The sequence below is a fragment of the Ambystoma mexicanum genome, chromosome 5q, assembly GCF_040938575.1.
Source record: "Ambystoma mexicanum isolate Mex_15411 chromosome 5q, UKY_AmexF1_1, whole genome shotgun sequence".
Taxonomy (NCBI): Eukaryota; Metazoa; Chordata; class Amphibia; order Caudata; family Ambystomatidae; genus Ambystoma; species Ambystoma mexicanum.
The window spans coordinates 1,236,646,287-1,236,657,303 of NC_090933.1; the positions used below are offsets into that span (position 1 = coordinate 1,236,646,287).

Consider the following 11,017-nt stretch of genomic DNA (forward strand, 5'->3'; position numbering starts at 1 on the left):
TTTCACTTATGGGCATGGATGTGTAAGGGGCTGGCAATTGTACCTGCATGTTTGCAACTTCAGGGTATTCTGCAATTTCCGGTAAGCGGGAGGTATGCTGTGTTTTTCCCTGCTGTATTTGCTGCAGCATTTTCGAGATACATTTTGTTTGTATTATTGGTGTGGGAGGCGCATTTCACCACTGCTGCTAGAGTGGTTCAGTTTAGGCCATGAATTAACCTGTTCAGCAAAGCCGCATTTTGTACAAGGGACCCATCTCCTCTTTTAAATCTCCTCCTCTTCCACTGTGCTAATCTACAGTGCACCATAATGGTGACGTATGCCAAGTCGGAATAGATTGTCACTTGGCACCCCTATGAGGCTTCCGATGCTTCTATTAAGGCAATGGGTTTAGCTGTTTGGGCCGGCTAATGCATGGGTAACCTTTTCTGCACTATTGTTTCATATTGCCCATACACTAAATGGACAACTGCTACTCCAACATGCCTCCTGTCCATCGCCTGGTCAATCCTTGCTGACCCGTCAATGAAGAACACTTCCCATCATCAAGAGCATAATCGCGTGCTTTTGGTATGTCCTTGTCCGGTCCCTCATAAGTCATACGCCATCATCGTCCGTGACAATTGCTGTCAAAAAGGTGGCTGGGGTCACAGTTTTACACCTCACATAGAGCTCTTGGGTTATTTTCTTACCATAAATAGAAATAAGTTGACCCAGGTATAACATTTCCTGTTGGCAATATTGCAGTTTTGTTCTGTTTACCTTGTACCCCATGTCCCGTGAGGATAGCTCAGGGGCAATGTGCTTGACTTGGAAGCAAGACTACAAGGAGTAGCACAGGTTCGATTCCTGGGTTCGCGCTTAGAAACCTCTGGGTATTAAGCATGTTATAAATAACCTATCATATCATATCATAACAGTAAATGTTCAAATGATGTTGTAAATGTCCAATTGTTTATATGTTTGCCATTTTCATGCGAAAGCCCTTGACAAATGAAATTTGATTTTGATTTTGTCTTGCACACACAAAATGGTTGTCCTATCGAAAAACCTTTGATTCCGTGTGATGTAAATATTTTCTGTACTTTAGGTCAATGACCTCCCTTTTCTCTTGTTGCTAACTCTGAAACGTCCATTTTATTTTGAACTGTACTAACATTAGATAAAAAATAAGATTGATTCTACAACAGAGCTTGGACATTTTTATTCTTCTTTGATGCAGAGGGTGATAAAAAACAGGAGTATTCTGTTAGCACCTATTTCTCTTGGACCTATTCAATTGTAATCATTGTTCACAACACTGTTCGTACATGGCTATTCATATTCCTTTTTAGCTGCTTAGGCCTGCCGCATGGGACAATGGGGTGGTTGTATCTATTTGGTGTGATGGCCCTTTCGTCTTCTGCCTGAGTTGGGAACGGGGATGGGAAACTGTACTGATGCTGAAATACTACGATGTGTTATTGCTATTTCTGGAGCCTGGCCGCCCAAGGCCTCAATCTTAAAAAGGCCATAGTTCAGTGCTTCTTGACACATGACTAAAAATTGCTCTCCTACCCTCCATTACTGCAAACTTATAATGTTCTCTAGCCCCTACAGGGCACCCTCTATCCCAAGGTTGTCCAACATACGGCCCGCGGGCCACAATGCAGCCCGCCAAGCCATTTTATGTGGCCCGCGAGGCTGTATGTTGGACAACTCTTGAGTAAAAAAAAAAGAATAATAAACTAAAGATTTTTTTTATTTATTTTTTTTTTAATGTGCCTGTGCGCAAATCTGTTGCTTCCTTTGGTGACCCCATGGGGTCAACAGAGGTAGTTACAGTCCTCAGCCACGAAGCGTTAATTTATTTATTTATGCAATGTTTGTCGGATATCCAACAAACATTGCTGAAATAAATACATTTGTCAAGAATTTGTCATTTGTCAAGATCTTGGGACTTGATGATAGAGGAAGGAGAGACTAATTTGTATCACGGCATAGTGAGGCGTACCTCGGGAATACGATTCATTTTCAGTGAGCGCGGGTCCATACAATTGCCCAGTACTCCCACAAACTATGAACAATGGGATTAATATAGTAGCGATTACTTTGCATTTTTAATATCCCATTTCAGGCAAGTAGGACCCACCATGCAAGAGAGGAATGGGCTCCGGCCCAGGCATGCCTGTTCCTCTCTTGCATGGTGCTCTGAGGGGCAAAAGGCGAGCTGAGGTGAAGGGAGGAGGTGGTGAGGTGAGGAGAAGAGAGTGCTGGCCCGGGCGAAGGATTATGTGGACAGGTGCTGTGCAGGAGTTCCTCTCAGCGTGGGCAGCACAGTGGATTCCTGAACCCCTGATTAGCCGTGGGCTGCTGCTCAGAGGGCCATTGTACGGAGTTACTTTCAAGGTTCGTCATCTCTGGACATATGTTCAGCAGGGGTTGCGGCAACACAGCCTGTCTGCCCCAAAAATCGTTCTTTTGAATTGCGAATGTCACCGAAGATGAACCTTTATCAGCTGAGAAACTTAACCTTTGCAGTGCTTTTTTTCCTCGTCTCGAGACAAAGAACAGCGGGAGCTCTGTTACGTTTACCTCTAAGCACAGTGCGGATTGATGAAAATGTCCATGCATTATACCAAGTACATTGGACATTATAGATGTGGCCAGTGGGGTACCAAAGCATGGCGAGTACCACATGTACAGCACAATATGTTACCCTAGTAGTGCCCCAATAACATACTGCAACCTGCAAATGGGCCTCAGTGGACCACCTGCCAAGGTTTCTGGAAGTTGCTTATGATCTTGATCTGTGATCTATGATATGATCTGATATGATAGGTTATTTATAACGCGCTTAATACCCATGCAGCAGTGATCCCAATCATAAAAGTGAAACAGGCAAGCCCAACAGGTATAACTTATTTTCACTCTTTTGGTAGCGCAGTCTGAGGGCAGCCTATACCCTTCAGGAGAGGTGTGAGCTGATACAGTTGCAACACAAAAAACAATAGTACTATGTTCCAAAAATACCTTAGTTCTTGTCTTTCGGATCTCAGCAGAGCCAGGCTTTTCAGCATCAGACCAGAAGCATGGGTGCCTTTGCGCTGGGCTGGGGTCAAGTCGGAGAGCAGCAGCATTGGGCCCCAATGATGCAGTTCTCTTTGGCAGTGATGCTGATTTGCGGGTAGAAAACACTGGGAACAGTAGGCTGGGCCAAGTGGATGGCACTGGAAGACTAAGTGACCTCTGGGCCCGGACAAGGAATACTTGCCTTTGGCGCTGTGCAGGCTCGGCTGACACAACACGGCATATGGTTACGGCAAAGATGTCAAAAATTCAGCATTGTCATTGAGCAGAACTCTGAGATTCAGCGGTGGTTGAGCGTTGAGGTCCTGAATGATTATGATGGTGTCAATTGGGCGAGCGCTGGGCAGCTCCACTCAGGAGGGCCATGGGCCCGTGTGGGGCCGACAGGCCTGTGGGCAGACTGCACCAGGCCTGCTCGAGCCATCCTGCTATTTATTCTAATCTCGGGCCGAGCAGGGCATGATGGGAGGAAGGAACTGCGCTACAATCTGCTCTTCTTCTGGGCTCTGCCTGCTGGAGCTTCCCCCTGCATGTGGAACAGGCAGCTCTGCAGATGCTCAGAGCTTCCGGGGGGCTAGGGGGTTGGAGCTGGGTCAGGGCCTGCCTTCTCACCCTCGTTTAGCGGGGATTCCCAGAACTGACCCAACCCCTGCCCTCTTGCATGCAACTCATACTTAGCTGGCAGGGGAGATTCTGATCTCAAGGGCAGATCTCCCAGGGTGAGGCTTACCCATTGCACATCAGATTTGCTGACCCCTGCTATGTTCCCAAATGCAGGATACACGACTGCATTATTTCTGGTAGTGTGGGACTGCGTTTGCGCTCTCCCCCTGATTTATTGGTGAAAGAAAAGGTAAAGTGTGCACTAGGCCTGCTAGGTTGAATACTTTAAGATTGTGCTCACATTGCTTTTCTTCAATTAGGTTCACCTTTGGGTGATCGCTTTTCCACATTTTGTCTGTTGAATTGAATTATGCTTATTTCATCTCCACAGAAGTAATGTGTATTACAGAGATAAGCTGCCATATGTATTGGGCACACTGCACATGCTCAGGCAGCATCAATCATGCTTTGTACAGGACAATGCTGGCCTATATTGGGAACAGCCAGCATAGACATGTTGCTACAGGGGCATATTTTGGGTACAACTAGCATGACAATGTGTTACATCAGTGACAGTGCTGTTTTACACTGTGGACACATTGATCATTAAAATGTGTTGTGTTGTAAAATGTTCTTTTCTGCTGTTGGTGACATGGAATTTTCATGTTCCCCTTTAGAACTGATTCTAAACTTATGGCTTTTTGGTCACCTTTTCTGCTGTAAAATTCACAATTTCAACCCCATATTTGAAATAAAATTCTTGGGGGGGGGGAACCCCCCCCCCCCCAAACCCTCCCTAGAACCTTATAGCTCCTTCGCTGTGCTCGGTCGCACCCACTATTTCAGAAAAATATGAACACATAGACACTGAAAGAAATCACAAGCAACTAACCTTTGATCACTGCCCATGACACCAAAAGCTATCTTTGGGACTGCATGGCTATCACTGCCTGTGATGCTATTGTGTCAAAGGTCACACAATATCGCTTTTTAATATACTGCTTTTGGTGAGGTTGTTGACTTTTGGCTCGCCGGCCCACTGGGTGACAAAAAGTTAATGCTTCGGCCCCACATTCAAAAAGGTTGGACAAGCCTGCTCTATCCGATACAGTCACACATTTATGTCATGTCGGTCAGATAGCACAGTGAGCTAAGCACTCGCCCCTGATATCTATGTGCAGCCAACTGTGGCAGGTTCGAATCCCGGCAGGGTCAACTTAGCCTTTCATTCTTCGGAGGTCAATAAAACGTGTACCACTCTGTGGGATAATAATGCCTTTTATTATTTGAACACTCTGAGACCTATGGGTGCGTAGCGCTATCTAAGAAATACATCATTATTATTATGTATCCCTAGTACACCTTTCTGAATCGTTTCAGAGGGCAGGGGTCTTGGAAATGCATCCCACAACTAAAATTCTATAGATGTAGAGGGCCAATACCCATCGAGTGCAGGGGGGAGCAGTGCCCCCGGCACCCAGAGTCACAGCAACACTGCCGCTGCACGTTGCAAGCTCCACTTGTCCACTTGGTAGTATTTTGCTGATGTAGAGGGCCAATACTCATCTAGTGCAGGGGGAAGCAGTGTCCCCGGCACCTAGAGTCACACCCACACTGCTGCTGCACACCGTAAGCTCCACCTTTCCACTTGGTAGTATTTTGCAGATGTCGAGGGCCAACCTTCATCTAGTGCAGGGGGAAGCAGTGCCCCCTGCACTCAGAGCTACACCCTCACTGCTGCTACACGTTGCAAGCTCCACTTGTCCACTTGGTAGTATTTTGCCGATGTAGAGGGCCAATACTCATCTAGTGCAGGGGGAAGCAGTGTCCCCTGCACTCAGAGCCACACCCACACTGCTGCTGCACACCGTAAGCTTCACCTTTCCACTTGGTAGTATTGTGCAGATGTAGAGGGTCAACACTCATCTAGTGCAGGGGAAGCAGTGCCCCCTGCACTCAGAGCAACACCCACACTGCTGCTGCACACTGTAAGCTCCACCTTTCCACTTGGTAGTATTTTGCCGATGTAGAGGGCCAATACTCATCTAGTGCAGGGGGAAGCAGTGCCCCCTGCACTCAGAGCCACACCCTCACTGCTGCTGCACGTTGCAAGCTCCACTTGTCCACTTGGTAGTACTTTGCCGATGTAGAGGGCCCATACTCATCTAGTGCAGGGGGAAGCAGTGTCCCCTGCACTCAGAGCCACACCCACACTGCTGCTGCACACCGTAAGCTCCACCTTTCCACTTGGTAGTATTTTGCAGATGTAGAGGGCCAACACCCATCTAGTGCAGAGAGAAGTAGTGCCCCCGGCACTCAGAGCCACACCCACAATGCCGCTGCACACCGTAAGCTCCACCTTTCCACTTGGTTTCCCCACCCATTGGTGTTGATTTCATATCTGGTTTTGTTTCTTTTAAAGTTAAGTTTCTTCATAGCTGCTCACAGATTTGAGTATTTTTTTTTACATTTTGAAGAATACATTTGATTGAAAGTATCACCAGATTGCCTTCACTGTGTGACCATTTCTATTGCACTTAGGGGCACAGGAGTTGAGCAGGGAGATTGGTCACCACACCACGGGCTGTGTTGCCTCTCCACCTGCCCTGGCATGTGCAGAAGAGGTCCATTAACCTGGCTGGCTCCAGGCCAGCGAGAAAAGGCATCACCCCCTCCCAGGGCTGAGGGTCGGGTTAACCCCAAGATGGGATGCAAAGGCATCCCTGGGCCTGTGGCCCACTCAGCCAGCACAAAACTAAGCATTACACCCACCCCAGCATGGCCTCATGCAGCATGGTTGGATCAATAATTATTCAACGCAGTGCATATACTTTGTCCCACGGCAGTCCTTTGAGTAATGCATTTGACGTTATATCACACATCATTATCTTTTCAAAGTGCATCGTTTATTTTGAAATGCTATTATCATCAATAAAGACTGGAACCCTGCGCAACATGTGCAATTAAAGCCGTAACCATCATAGTTGCATACATCAATTGCAGGCGCTGTCCTGTACCTGCGTTTGGGGTGCGCCGTCTCCATGCGCACGCTCCTAGAGGTACATGCTATTAAGCCACCCGCCCTGTGGAGTAAAATGTAATTATTGACAGGGGTGTGGCATTGTGTGCCACACAGCGCCAGATTCTGAGCGCTCACCTTGCCCGGAAGAAGTCTCTTTATGTTTATTCATGTCTAGAGCCCACACAGCAGGTTGAGATGTCTCTTGGCGCTGGCATAGGAAGAGCCTGGGGATGCTGCGGGTCTCCACTCATCTCGGAGGCATAGCTCAGGGGCAACGTGCTCGCCTTGGAAGCAAGATGGCACGGAGCAACACAGGTTCGAACACCGGGTCCGCGCTTAGAAACTTCTGGGCGTTAAGCGCGTTATAAATAACCAAACATATCCCAGAGGCCCGTTTTTGAGGGGGCTAGTGTAGCAGCAGGGAGGGGAGGGTTAAATGTACTCTTTGCATACTTGTGAGTGGCTGTGCAGCAGCACAGAGTGGGGTTCTGGAGATCTCCCGAGCACTCATGGCCGGGAGCAAATTAGTATGTACTGGGCACTCAGTCCAGCCTTATAGTGGGGGCGCCTACTTCATTGGGGTTCATATTTAAAAGTTGGTAACACATTTTCATTTGCCCTTTACATGAAACTTCTTAAAGTTGATAGGCCAATTTTCTATAATTATATTTGAAATCTATGTATTTAATTTATTTACATTTGTAGAGCGCGCCAAACCCGTGGTCATCTGGCCGCTGGAGAGCAAGTAATACACATTACACGAGTTACCACAGACAACATTGGAAGACATAGGCTTAACATATATCAGATTAAACATAATGTACAGTCATGAAGTATTTACAGCTACAGTAAACCAGTAAGTATAAACAAATAGAGTAAAATAGTTTAACATTCGAATTCTAAAGGTTGTCCCTTTTCAAGTGTTTTTATAATTGTGGGATTTGCCCACCATGCCTGTTTTCCTTGCCTCCCAGTACTTACCTTACTTCCCACTAAACATTGTTAATGTGTATTTGGATGGTGGATGTATTCCCAGGCAGGGCGCCTGTACAATAGCGCCAAAAGGGGCTAACACGTCGTGAGCCAGTTCATGAGGCCGTGAACAAAGTGGGCCATAGACAGGGGACAAGAAACAGGTGACTTACAAAGTCAACATCACACGAGGCATCATTAACCTAGGGGGCGAGAGCTGCAGACTAAAGAGGATTACTGCACAGATATGCAAAACTGCAACATGAAGCAGCACCAGAGGTAGTGGTGGGGACCGGTAAGGATTATGGGGTGGGGTTCTCCCTCTTTGACTGGTACATCAAATATAAATCAAGACATGAAGAGATCCTAACTGAGGATAGCACAGGGGCAACAGCTGGTCTTGGAAGCAAAACCGCAGAGCAACAGAGGTTCGAATCCCCACTCAGTGCTTAGAAATGAACTCCGGTAGTAGGCATGTTATAAATAACCAATTGAGTAAAAAGTAAATAAATCCACAGTTGAGATGGCTTTTATTGTGATGGACAGCGGGTTCCAATAGAGCAGGGTGAGTAGGGCGAAAGAGGGGGACAGTGAGGTTACATTCAGAGGAGAGGTGAAGGGAAAAAAATGGTAAATAGACAGAAATACAGTCAGACAGGTCACACAGGTACTTAGGGACCCCATCGATAACTTTATTGATTAGGAAAAGGATCTTAAAGTGAGTGGTTGTGCATGCAGTGCCATCCAGCCTGGTGTCGCTAGGTAGAAGCGGACGATTATCTGGGTAGGCTGTAAAGAGTGCGGGTAGCAAAATGAAGGGCCTTATGTAGAGGCAGGAAAAAGTAGAGATGAAGGGCAAGGAGTAGGCTTGAGCAGTAGTCAAATTTGCTGATCACAAATGTGGAGATTAGAGTTTCTGTAGAGTGCTGAGTACGAAATGTTCATATTTCCACAGCCATGTCAGTAACCGTGGAAGAAGGGTGCTATAAAAGACCACTTACAATACATTTATTGAATGTTCAGAAGTTACCACGAGAAGCCGGGGCAATAGCAGTGTTGAATTGTTGCAGTCAGAGGTTATCAAAGAGGACCCCATGGTTGCGAGCCTTGTTAAAGGGAGCAAGAAGATTAGGCGGAAAGGAGAGAGGGACGGATAGGGAAGATATTGGAATCTGAGAGAAAGGTAACTTCCATTTTCGAAGAGTTTAGCATGGGGCAGCGGAGTGCCATCCAGTGGCTATCTGTTCCAAGATGGCTGGTGTGAAAGAGGGAAAGGAGAACGAGATGTGAGTGTCCTCAACAAAAAGATGGTAGTGGAAGCCAAATGATGCAATAGTTTTACCTAGGGCAGATGTATCGTGGGTGGAGAGTAGATATCCAAAGACTGATCTTTGGGAAACATAGCCAGGCAGATGGTTCCAGTCAGAGGTTTGTGAGTGCCAGGATATTTTAAAGGAGTGACTGTCCAGGTAGAAATCATTCCATCATTCCAGGCTGGAGCAGATATGCAAAATCTTCGCCCTCATGAGTGAAGAGGAGAGAGGAGCGGTTGACAGTGTTGGAAGTGTCAGAGGAGTCCAACTATGTTTATGTTTATTGAATTTATATAGCGCTTTAAGCCAAAGCGCTTTAAAATATAACAACAGGTACAAAAAAGAGAGAAACCTATATACAAGCATGAACAGGTAATTAGAACAATAAGTAGAAGTATTTACAAGGGGGGGTGGGGAGATAGGGTAGTGGAGAGGGGGTAGGAGAAGGGAGTAACGGTGTAGGATTTGAGGTAGGGAGGGGGGAGGAGAGAGGGGAAGGGGAAGCATATATACAAGCATGAACAGGTCATTAGAACAATAAGTAGAACTATTTACAAGGGGGGGGAGGGTAGGGATAGGGTAGAGAAGGGGGTAGGAGAAGGGAGTTACGGTGTAGGATTTGAGGTAGGGGGGTGGACGGGGGGAGGGGAAGGGAAGGGAGAGTGATCTGGTGTCCTCATTGCCTTTAAGTAGTATGTGTTACTAATTTAAGGTCAGAGGATAAGGAGAGAGGATGGGGGAAAGGAGGGGGGCAAGGGAAGGGGAGGAGGGGTAGAGAAGGGAAGTCAGGTGGGAGTGTAGAAGATGAGCTTTCAGGGAGTGGCGCAAGGATGAGTAGGTGGGGGTGGAGCGGATGGAGATCGGGAGGGAGTTCCAGTGTAGGGGGGCCAAGAGTTGGAAGGAGCGGAAGCGTGAGGAGGCACGTGGGGCTTGGGGTACAGTGAGGAGGTAGAGGTTTGCTGAGCAGAGAGAGTGGGAGGGGGAGTAAAATGTGAGGAGGGAGGAAAGGTAGGGTGCGCTAGGTCATGGAGAGATTTGTAGACAAGACAGAGGAATTGAAATTTCAGTTGTGAGAGGAAGGGAAGCCAGCCAAGTTGAGTGAGAGAGGAAGAAATATAGTCTTGAGGGCCGAGGAGGCATAGAGTACGGATAGAGGAGTGGTAGATGGAATTTAGGGGAGTTAGGTGAGAGACACGGAGTCCTAAGAGGAGAGAGGAGCAGTAGAAGAGGCGGGAGAAAATGAGGGAGGAGATTAGGAGTTTGGAAGCATGGAATGTGAGAGAGGTGCAGATCTTGCGGATGTTATAGAGGTGGTACCGACAGGCTCGAGAGGTTTGATAGATGTGGTTGGAGATGAGAGTTTGGAATAGTGAGCAAAAGAGGAAATGTTGTAGACATGCAGGACTGCAGTCTCTGGGGAGTGCTTACTGTGGAAGCTAGATTGAAGTGGAACTCCAAGGCCATTATATACAAAGTATGTAGTGATCTGATTGAAACCTACCCACTCAATGACCTTTGAAGAATGGAAGGAAACCAGAAGATAGTTTGTAAGGATGGTTGGACAGCAGATGGTTTCTTCAAAAGAGATAGGACAGTTGTAGATTTAAAGGAGGCCTGGAAGAGTCAGTAGTGAGGGAGAGGTTAAAGGGCTCAGAGAGGTGAAGTTATATGATTGGAACTAAGTCTTTGACCGTTTGAGGAGCAAGATAGACTTGCAAGAATGGGTGCTAATTTGGATTGAAGGTAGGGGAGAAGTAATTCAGAGTAGAAGGGGTATGGGGGAGATGTGGTGAAAAGGAGGGTAAGGTAAGAAGAGAGAGGAGAGCTAGGAGAGTGTCACAAATGTCTGAGATTTTAGAGGAAAAGTGAGAAAACTCAGTAGATATGGAGGGGGCAATAGATATGGGCTTGGGAGATATGATCAAAGATTGGAGGGTACATGCATGTTTGCAACAGTGATTACAAAGGGAAGAGCATCGGTTTGTGAAGTAGGAGAATTTGGCAGAGTCAAGTGCAGTGGAGAGCCCAGCAATGGAAT

General features: G+C 46.9%; 1 non-coding gene across 1 annotated transcript; it reads left to right on the forward strand.

Annotated features, from left to right (window-relative positions):
• The first annotated feature begins 3,739 nt into the window (after positions 1-3,739).
• On the forward strand, positions 3,740-3,901 carry LOC138498969 (U1 spliceosomal RNA). The gene has a single exon (XR_011279056.1). It is a non-coding gene; the product is annotated as a U1 spliceosomal RNA (small nuclear RNA).
• The last annotated feature ends 7,116 nt before the right edge of the window (positions 3,902-11,017 follow it).